This window comes from Bombyx mandarina, chromosome 11, assembly GCF_030267445.1.
Source record: "Bombyx mandarina strain Sakado chromosome 11, ASM3026744v2".
NCBI lineage: Eukaryota > Metazoa > Arthropoda > Insecta > Lepidoptera > Bombycidae > Bombyx > Bombyx mandarina.
This window is the reverse complement of record NC_143218.1, coordinates 11432432-11442803: the sequence shown is the minus strand read 5'-3', so window position 1 is coordinate 11442803 and position 10372 is coordinate 11432432. Positions and strand designations below refer to the sequence as shown.

The window sequence follows — 10372 nt, the reverse complement described above, 5'->3', positions numbered from 1 at the left end:
ATTTTAAAAGATGACTTAGGACTGGCAGCCTATAAGAGACATACTGGTCATTTCTTAACTGATAATTTAAAAGAGGATAGGGTGGTAAAATCGAGACAACTACTGAAGCGGTACGCAAAGGGCGGTCATAGAAAATTTTTGTTTACGGATGAGAAATTTGTTACAATTGAGCAACATTTTAACAAACAAAATGACCGTATTTATGCTCAAAGCTTCCCAATTAGTCGACAGAGTGCAACGTGGGGACTATCCGACTTCAGTGATGGTTTGGTGGGGTATTAGCTATGAAGTAGTGACTGAGCCATACTTTTGTGAAAAAGGTATCAAAACATCGGCACAAGTGTATCAAGCTACCATTCTTGAGAAGGTAGTGAAGCCCCTTAACAACACCATATTCAATAATCAAGAATGGTCCTTCCAGCAAGACTCGGGGCCAGGTCATAAAGCTCGGTCTACGCAGTCTTGATTAGAAACGAACGTTTCGGACTTCATCAGAGCTGAATACTAGCTGTCGTCTAGTCCCGATCTTAATCCGCTGGATTATGATTTATGGTCAGTTTTAGAGAGTACGGCTTGCTCTAAACGCCATGATAATTTGGAGTCCCTAAAACAATCCGTACGATTGGCAGTGAAAAATTTTCCCATGGAAAGAGTGCGTGCTTCTATTGATAACTAGCCTCAACGTTTAAAGGACTGACTGTATTGCACAGCTAATGGAGACCACTTCGAATAAGCTTTTTATACTTTAAATTGTTTTATATTTATGTATTAGACTAACACACTGTGAAAGTAATAAATGTTATTTGCAATAGATTTATTTTTATTTTTATTTGTAACAGTATTTATGGCCAGACTAAGTATAAATAAATTTACTCGTCAATAGAAATTTATGTGTGTATTTAAATCGCTTGTTACTTATGAATTGTTGAAAGGCTCCACCAGGAGGTGAGGCCTGAGTCCCGAGGTAGTGAAACAAAGTAGCCACATGCTCCGGTGCATTGCGAACTCGGTGCACTGACCCGCCCGCCTAGAAAAGCGCAAGCTCTTTTTGATTCATATTTATATTGTAAAAACGTACAAAAATTAGACTAACATTACTTTTAGCTGAGTTTGAAGGAACAAAAATTGTGCCTTGTGTCTTTATGGACTTGATAATAATGTCAAATAACATAAAAGTATATGACAATGGGCCCTAAAATCCTTGGGCCCGCGATCTGCTCTCAACACCTGCAGATCGTTGAATCTCACATACCCCGCGCGCCCCCTAGGCGCGGGGACCTCGTAGGAGGTTCGGCCCCAGGCCCGAGAGGAAAAAAAAAAAAAAAAAAAAAAAAAGGTGACGAACTCTTATCAACACAAGATATTTGACAGATGTCTGAATCTCGCTTACGACATTTTCAAGATAAGCTTGCATATACAAAAGTTCCGAACAACATTCGGACCGTCGGTCTACCGAGCAATTACACCCGCTCGGTGAAAGATCTTCCCTTTGTAGTATACCTACAGTAGGACATATTAACATAGAAAAAATTATAATTAATTTAATGACACTTCAAAGTGGCAACGTCCATTCGACCTCGAATGCATTGTTAGAACGGCCGGGCAATAATATCCTCGGACATAAATTGCTGTAGACGCGAAAATGAACTTCCGGCCTACTTGATATGAAATGTTAACTGAAGCCTGTTTGAATAAGGGTTCGAAAATAAAAAATTGAGCTTTAGTATTTATGTTCAAGGTTTGAAGAACTCAATTGAATGACTTGCTGTACTTATTATCTTTCAAGAGTAGAACAACAGTTACCACTTTCAAAACACTTCCAAACCAAAACACGATTTTTATGGTGTGAAGCTGATGTAACTGTGTTCTCGTCTTTAATAATCGCTAACAAAAAAAGAATTTGTAGTAAATAACAACTAAAATAAAACAGTCATGCATTCAGGTTTTCAGAGTATTAAGTGGAGCGTGAACCTGGCTGCTGATCTAGTGCAATAAAATTTGAAGAGAAATCCGGTGGAAAACCCGAATCATAAAATTTATTGATTCATATACGGACAAGTTATTCGGTCGTATTAATTCGTAAAGCTATCATTAAAATCTTTTGATGTAAAATGATAGTGAGGAACGGCTACAAGTAGCTTATCGACACTATTGATAGTTGGCGCATAGTTCGGTACTACCGCTTTGCTGCTCAGGCACGGTTTCTTTTTTTTTTCCTACCTAAGCTGATAGCCTTGAGAGGCTATATCAGCGGAACCTTAACTAGTAGGTGAGCTCACGGGGCTCAAACCTGACGACGTTGCTAACACGAACCCTAGCAAGAGCCGTGCTTCGCAGAATCTACCACCAGATCGGAAACGCGACCCACTGAGAAGATCCGGCGAGAAACTCGGTGGGCTGTGTCCGAGGGTTAATTTACTCGTCGAGCCCTTCGTCGCAAGCGACGGGTTCGACGAGAACGATGACCGGAGCACGGTAGATGAGATAACCATTATTCAAAATGAAACCTTGAGAGAGCTTTTAAATAATAATATATATGGGCTTTATTTAGTTAACCGTTTCAAAATGGACAAGAAGCGCACTACGTCACAAAAATATGTTGCAATTTAATCTTCATAATTCAGTCTTCCGTGAATTTGCGTTGATCAGAACAGTCAATGTCCGTAACTTGTGGTTTCCGTACTAGCTATGACTAGATCTGTTTGTGATACAATTTCCTAAGAATTTCTGCTATCTCCTACACTCTTCATCATGAATATAAGATTATTATTAAAGACATGCCATGAAACGACAGCGACAGTTCACATTACTATCAAAATATAAAAGCAAATCATAGCTCAGAGAATACACGGTGTAGCGACAACCAGACTAAATCTCAGAGCCTGAATTAGGGGGGCGATCTAAGCTTGTGTCTAAATGAAGACACCTTTGAGCATAGTCTCCCAAATTTAATTTAATTCAACCCATTTCTATTTCCAAGACTTCTCTCTGCTCGCGTCCGATAGTATTCGAATTCTGATGATGTATCTAGCGGTATTTGATATCGAAATCGTTTGGAAAGTAATGTCAATGGCTTTAAAGAAGTTCTTGCAGAATACGTGACCCATAAATAAAAATTTAACTTTTATTAATATACCCACCTCGTTTTTCAGTGCCCATTGTGAATAGATAAAACACAACATTTCATACATAATTCTATTGTTATTTAAATACATGCTCAAGCAAACGTTTTGAACCAAATTATTGTGTGATTATTAAAGTGATTCCTTTGTATTTCTATTTTAAGAACAAGGAAAAAACGAAGTGTACTTGCGACTTCGAAATAAATTTAGATCTAAATAAAATATAGGTATTTCATATTTTAAGACTAATTTGAAATGTGACGAGCATTACAAGACGAGTCTAATGTACGCTCGGGACTTCGTATACGCGTTAAAATTATTTTTGTTTTGAAAACCGACTTTGTTGATAGAAAAAAGAACTATTTTTTGTGGTATTGTCTTAGGTATTCGCGAGTCGAAGATATAATTAAATTAGTGGCAGAAATAGTTTTCGTGGCCATGGACTTCTATAAATTAAATCGTGAAGTATTTTCTAAACGTCTGAAATAATGTTATTACTATAAAATACACGAGCTTTTTTTTTATTGCTTAGATGGGTGGACGAGCACACGGCCCACCTAGTGTTCAGTGGTAACCGGAGCCCATAGACATCTACAACGTAAATGCCACCACCCACCTCGAGACACGAGTTGTAAGGTGTCAGTTTTAACAGTACAGAAGCAAAACCGCAAAGGTATTATAGTTTTAAGTAAATTTTTTGGAAGTTATAGGAAATAGCCAGATTTCAACGCGTTGATAACATTAAGCAGGGTAAGTTTGGGTGGAGGCGAATGAGCCAGAGCTCAAATGAGGCAGACTAAAAGTAACAATAAGTACAGGGCATAAATAGCGGCGGAAGGGCGTCTAGTAAGCCCGCATTGGTATGTCCCACTATCCAGCCCAACTCTGCCGTGAAGCAGTAATGCGTTTCGGGTCGGACTACCATTGCACTGCAAAACAGAGACATAGAACTAAGGTCTCAGGTGTTTTCGATGTCTATGAGCCCTGCTAACACTTAACACCAAGATGTTCGTGAGCTCGCTCACCCATCTAAGCAATAAAAAAGCCTATAGACTGTTTTTTTGCATTATGTTTTGTGTGGTTTACTCCCTAAAATACCTACAAGTTAAGACCTACTTCACGTTCATCCGCTCGTAGTGGTTATTACTTCAACATGTTTTCCTAACAATCTTCATACACTCCAACTCCGAAATCTTATATTCAACATTAGTCGATCTCACCGTATTTAAAGAGTTCTGAAAATTTATCAATACATGTGAATCAGATATTTTCTTATCCTTTCAAGAATCCGTTCTAAAATTATTTATTTTGTATTTGTTACAGTTGGTAAACATAATATTATTAAGTTTGAAATAATAGACTACGAGAAAATAGAACCTGAATTGTTAATAAATAGCAATTGCCCTGACGTACCAATAAAAAGAATGGCCATAAACATACTAAGAAAAACTATCTGAGAAATAAGACAGACACATAGTCTGCAACGTAAAAATAATGCAAAATAAACTATGATCGACACAGGAATTAAGCAAAATGATATATTGTGTTGAATTCCAATAAATGCAACTAAATTATGACCGAGCTTAGCTCGGTTTTTTTTTTGATAACGCCATCTTGTTGTGTTTTTAAAGAGGCTAGTTGCCCTCAATTAAGAAAAATTGTATTATTATTCGCCAATAGATGTCGGGAAGAGTCATAAAGTTGATTATCGATAAAGTTGATTATTGAAAACACGAATAAAACAACATTTTCTAAAAATAAATCGTAGCTAGATCGATTTATCGCCCTCGAAATCCCCTATATACTAAATTTTATGAAAATCGCTGGAGCCGTTTCCGAGATTTAGATTATATATACAAGAATTGCTCGTTTAAAGGTTAAGGATAAGATAAGATATAGACCAAACTTTTATTTGAAGAAAGCCTTAAACTTGAAAAACAAAAAAAAATACATTTCATTTCAACATATAAATACATTTTGTAAAACAGTATTTGATGTGTCTCCGGGTAACTAAACAAGAACAATAAACACGTGATTTTTAGAAACATTTTCTATCTGTTTGTTTACACATCTCCAGAACTACTGAGTATACTTTAATATAGTTTTCGTTGCAAAACGTTGCAAAAAAGTTATTTAGATTAAATTTTTGGAATTCATTTTTATATCTTCAGATATTAGAAGTTACATAGTAAACTACATTACCAATACGAAAGCATTCTGTCTGTTACGTATTAATAAATTAAATTATTTAATTGTATAATATTATTTATTAATTATTATTAATTATTAATTACGTATTATTAAATTGTTACGTATTTACTAAAATCATTTAACCGAGTTTAACGAGATGGAGTATGGAAATAATTTAATAATATAAACTACCTTTCATTCCACTGCCGAAGGCGGGTCTCCGTCCGGATAGTCAATTGTAGTCCGCGAAGACGAATCTGCGGGCAGTATAGTATATTTAAGTATATAGACATAGATATAAGGCAGGTTACTCTAATGTAAAACAAACAAGTGTTATGGTGAAAGGATCGCGCTGTGTTACAATAGTACTAGAATTAATAGAGAAATTCTTTTACCCTTATTTCAGTACCGACATGTATGATACAAAGTAGCCTATTATGCGAAATCTTTTTTCGAATCTTTTTTAACCAAGGAGGTAGGTTTAAGGGAACGGGGGAATAAAGTTGAAAACCAAAGTCGAGTTTTTTTTTATTGCCCTTGTAGGCAAAGGAGCATACGGCCCACCTGATGGTGAGTGATTACCGTCGCCCATGGACCTCAGCAATGCCAGGGGCAGGGCCAGGCCGCTGCCTACCGCTTAATACTCTCTACAAGCCTCTTTTAAAGAAGGACATGTCATAGTGCTCGGGAAACACCGTGGAGGGGAGCTCATTCCATAGCCGGATGGCACGTGGCAAAAAAGACCTCTGGAAACGCACTGTCGATAAACGCACCGGTTCCAGATAATATGGATGAACTCTGCTCCGATGGCGGGAGGTGCGATGATAAAAAGGAGATGAGGGGATCATCTCAAGCAATTCCTCAGAGCACTCAGTTGTTTCGTACTCAGTACGTTTTTTTTGTAGTGTTGAGATATGGACGTATTCCACGGATCTTGAACTCATCGACCCTTCCGAAGTGTTCATATAAACTTACGTATTTCAAGCGTATAAAACCACATTTTTAAAAAATTATTAATACTATACATATATACACTATACAACGTAATACTAAAACCTTAGTGTACGATACGAGAGTACCATTACTGAACGTGATTAGTTTGAGACGACTGTCAGGACACTCATGCACAGTGATTGTAATTGAAGGAGGAAATGTACCGTTTTAAGGTCGATTTTTGTATGACAAACGTATTTGTACTTACGTCTACATGTGTCTGTACTGCACTGCTGATCGTTGAACTCACCGTTCATGTAAGAATTATCTCAAGAATTATTGCATTTCGTTGGATATTTATTGTAAATAACGTCGGTTTGCAATTCTATCTGTCATCTGACAACCCTTCGGTATGGACGTGCTATGAAAATATTTCCGATAAATTTGAAAATCACTACAAGGTCTATTTGTTACAAATCTGCCAAGTATTATTTTTGTGTTACGCTGATGAATTTGAAAATTGAATGGTTGAAATTTCAACTATACATAATATTATGATCACTAAGATTCCCATTATATCCTCAGTACTCTCCGTACATGAAAACGAAGTCTATATATTAAATAAAAACTTTTATAGGTGTTTTTAAAATTAACTTGACGATTTTGAATTAAAACAAATAGGTTTAAAAAAAATAGATGATTGTATTTGAACTCCTGCACTTCAAAATATTTGTGCAGGTGGAACACCCCGACGTATGAGAGTTCAACGTTATGTCAAACACCTATCTATATCAGAAATAATTTTATGTCTAAATATATACCGTGCATAAGAATTCACAACACAGAGCACGAGACAGTGAGATAGTGCGAGTCTCTGTTTCCTTGCCAATAGCAGCGTGTGCTGCGACATTGTATCTATTGACACGACACCAGCAACACGTTCACCGCCGACTATTTTGAGTGTAGACGAATGGTGCACGTGTCAAACAGTAGCGATGATAGAGGCGTAGTCGGCTTCTCACTATCTTACCAACGTTTCACTTTCAACCTGAAAAAATCGATCGCTATAATACTACGTCATTTAGCGGCACCACAGCAGATATGCAGGTGGCCGTACTGTGGGTACATATCGCATCACCGCCCGCCCGCAATTTCGCGTAAAATTGGCAGCGTGTGGCGGGCGGGCGGCGGCAGCGGCGCGGAGCGTCGCTCCCGAAATAGTGTTCGGGCGCGGTCGTATGCTTTCGGGAACGGCGCTCCAGTCGCCGTGTGGCCGCGCGCGCGCACCCGCGTTGCCTCGCCAGCCGTGTTGACGCCGCACAAGGTTCCGGCTGACAGCGAGCCGTTCGGTGCACGAGTTGAGGGTGCGCGTATTTTGGTCGCAAGAAGGCCCCAGGCCGCGTCGGGCGCTGTGCCCGCGCGCTGGCCGCCGTGCTCTGGTGGTGGTGCGTGGCGCTGCTGCGGCTGGTCGTGCTCTGTGCGCCTCCCCCCGGCCCGTCCGCCCGCGCCGCGGAAGATGTGCCGTCGGCGATCGCTTATCCGAACGCGCCCTCCAACACCACTGAGTCGACGCCGCCACCACCGCCCGACCCGCCCTCATACACCGGTCAGTACATCCTGCCGAACTCCACTACACTACAGAGTGCTTACCTGTCGGACATGCGTTCCACCAACAAATGAGCACGTGCTATTTTACATAAATACACACACGCCTCGGTTCACATTTCAAGAACGATAATAATTAATTTTTAATAGTAGATAACGCTCGTAGATTAATCATTGGAACTTGTATAGTAAATGTATAGTGAATATTTTATAATGGTAGTCGTGATAGTCGATAGTGCTATGATGAGATTTATATTCAATTATTTCATTCCTAATGATGTACTTAAACTGTAACGACATTCCTAATAATGTACTTAAACTGTAAGGATCCGCGTTAATAGTAGAAAGTTGTGGATCTACATTGGCCACCCATGGACACCATCATCTCACCTAATTCTGATGAGACCTAGTCATGCCTTACCTCTTGTTCTGCAGCTAAATTCAATTATATGGGCCACCGGAAACCGTATACGCCAAATGGGTGATGGGAGATTACATTGGCATTAATTTATTACTTGCTGCCAACCCTTGAAGGTTTCTCTAATCCAGTCCAAAGAAAGCCGGAAGCAAATAATAGGGCCTGAAATGGTCAGTTCCTTTCAATCAATGGATACACGACCTTCTAAGTCAATTAAAAGCTCAGCTCCTATTTAAAGAAGATCTAGCAGAGGAAAAAGCTTTCCTTTTTACAAAATTCATAATTAATTAATTAAATAGATGGGAAGAATATCGCAACCGAACAGACTACAGTAATACATTATATTTATTATTTAATTATTTAATTGCTTTATGTATAGTGTCTAGCTTTTAGACTGCATGTCTCGTTTTACTAATGAAAATCTTATATCAAAAACAAACAAAGAAATTCCCATTTCAATTTTAACATAAAAGAAAGGAATCAAACTTATAATCACTGATACGGTACAAAGCCAAAAAATGCATTCAAAAATAATCACGCCGTTGTGACTGTAATCATCGACTTTGCTATACCCCTGGTATTGCTGATCTCCACAAACGACAGTCACCGATTGCCATCAGATGAGCCGAATAATCTAGCTACCTTTACAACCAAAAATAATGTGAATAAAACAATTGAATCTATCTTTATATAATTATAAAAATGAATTGCTGTTCGTTAGTCTCGCTAAAACTCGAGAACGGCTGGACCGATTTGGCTAATTTTGGTCTTGAATTATTTTTGAAAGTCCAGAGAAGGTTTAAAAGGTAAATAAATATGAAAATGCTCGGAATTAAATAGAAATAACAATTTTGTTTTTCCTTACATTGTTTTAAGTTTATTTTATATAAAAGTTTAGATCTTTTATTTGTCTATTGAGGCACTACGAAGTCTGCCGGGTCAACTAGTATTCAATAACTCTAAAATTTCGATCAAAGCCTATACGATACTATGTAGTTAATTTAAAGATTCCAATATACTATAACGTTGCAGTGTAGATATACAAAAACGGGGGTGAACGGGACGTCGCCGGCGGGGCTCTGTATGTAGGTCATCAGGACGAAGGTGCGGGCTCACAGACAACCCTCGCCCTCGTGTCGCCCCCGCCTCCCCTACACTGACGTTTCGCAAAATTAGCGCCACGCAGTGCGCAAACACCGCGCTTCCTCTTCACGTTAAGTTTCAAGTTGTTATTACGCGTTCCGGTGTACGACGACACGAAGACAATAGAATCTGTTTCTCGGAATCACGACCGTAAAATACATTATGTAGATACGTTCAGGTCAGAAAGGCAATTAAGTAAAACGATAAGTAACTCGATAGATATGCCAATTATATCGTGAGGCACAATGTACAGTGATTCAATTTGCTAATTGGGCCGCCCGTTCACAAGACACTGTCTGAGGTCACTTATTGTGATAAAAGTTATCAACTCGGACAATTTTAACAAAAGAAGAACACGAACCGTGCCTTGATAATTCTTCAAACAGTGTTTTTTTTTTAATATTATGAATAACGTAATCTAGCTAATCAATTACACACATTCTTAGCAATTAATACTATATGTTGGCATTTATTATCGTCTTTTTAATGTAGCATGATACTCGGCATAGTTGGCAGAGTGTCTATCTCTATACAAAGATAATGACCGAAGAACATCTTATTTAAAAAATGCAAATAAAACACAAAATAATATTTAACCAATAAAATTTTGTTTTGTGATACTGTTAATCGGAATATTTCGAACTATCCCTAGTTAGGTGCGTCCCAACCTTTTTTAATTCCCGTAATAAAACTTTTCATATATGAATACCCCTTAACCCCCATACTTAGTCCTAAAAATGCGTCTTATTTCTCTTAAGGTTTATCTATCTAATTCGATTCTTATTAATTTACAAAGCTCATTTTGAACCACATATTGTAATCATCAAGACATCATAATATTTTTATATAAGTGAAATGAATTAATTTCTCAGCATTTCCACATAATTTTCATGTACCCCAAATGGGAACCCGCTTAATCGCATGAATATCTACGCGTACCACAGGTTACTATAGTTAATCG

At 38.1% G+C, this 10372-nt stretch overlaps 1 protein-coding gene across 1 annotated transcript in view; it reads left to right on the top strand.

The window, feature by feature from the left end:
• The first annotated feature begins 7613 nt into the window (after positions 1–7613).
• LOC114253438 (uncharacterized) overlaps positions 7614–10372 on the top strand; it is a 40142-nt gene continuing 37383 nt past the window's right edge. Inside the window, exon 1 of the mRNA XM_089731492.1 lies at positions 7614–7851. The gene's annotated coding sequence lies outside the window, so the exon portion shown is untranslated. The remainder of the gene's footprint in view (positions 7852–10372) is intronic.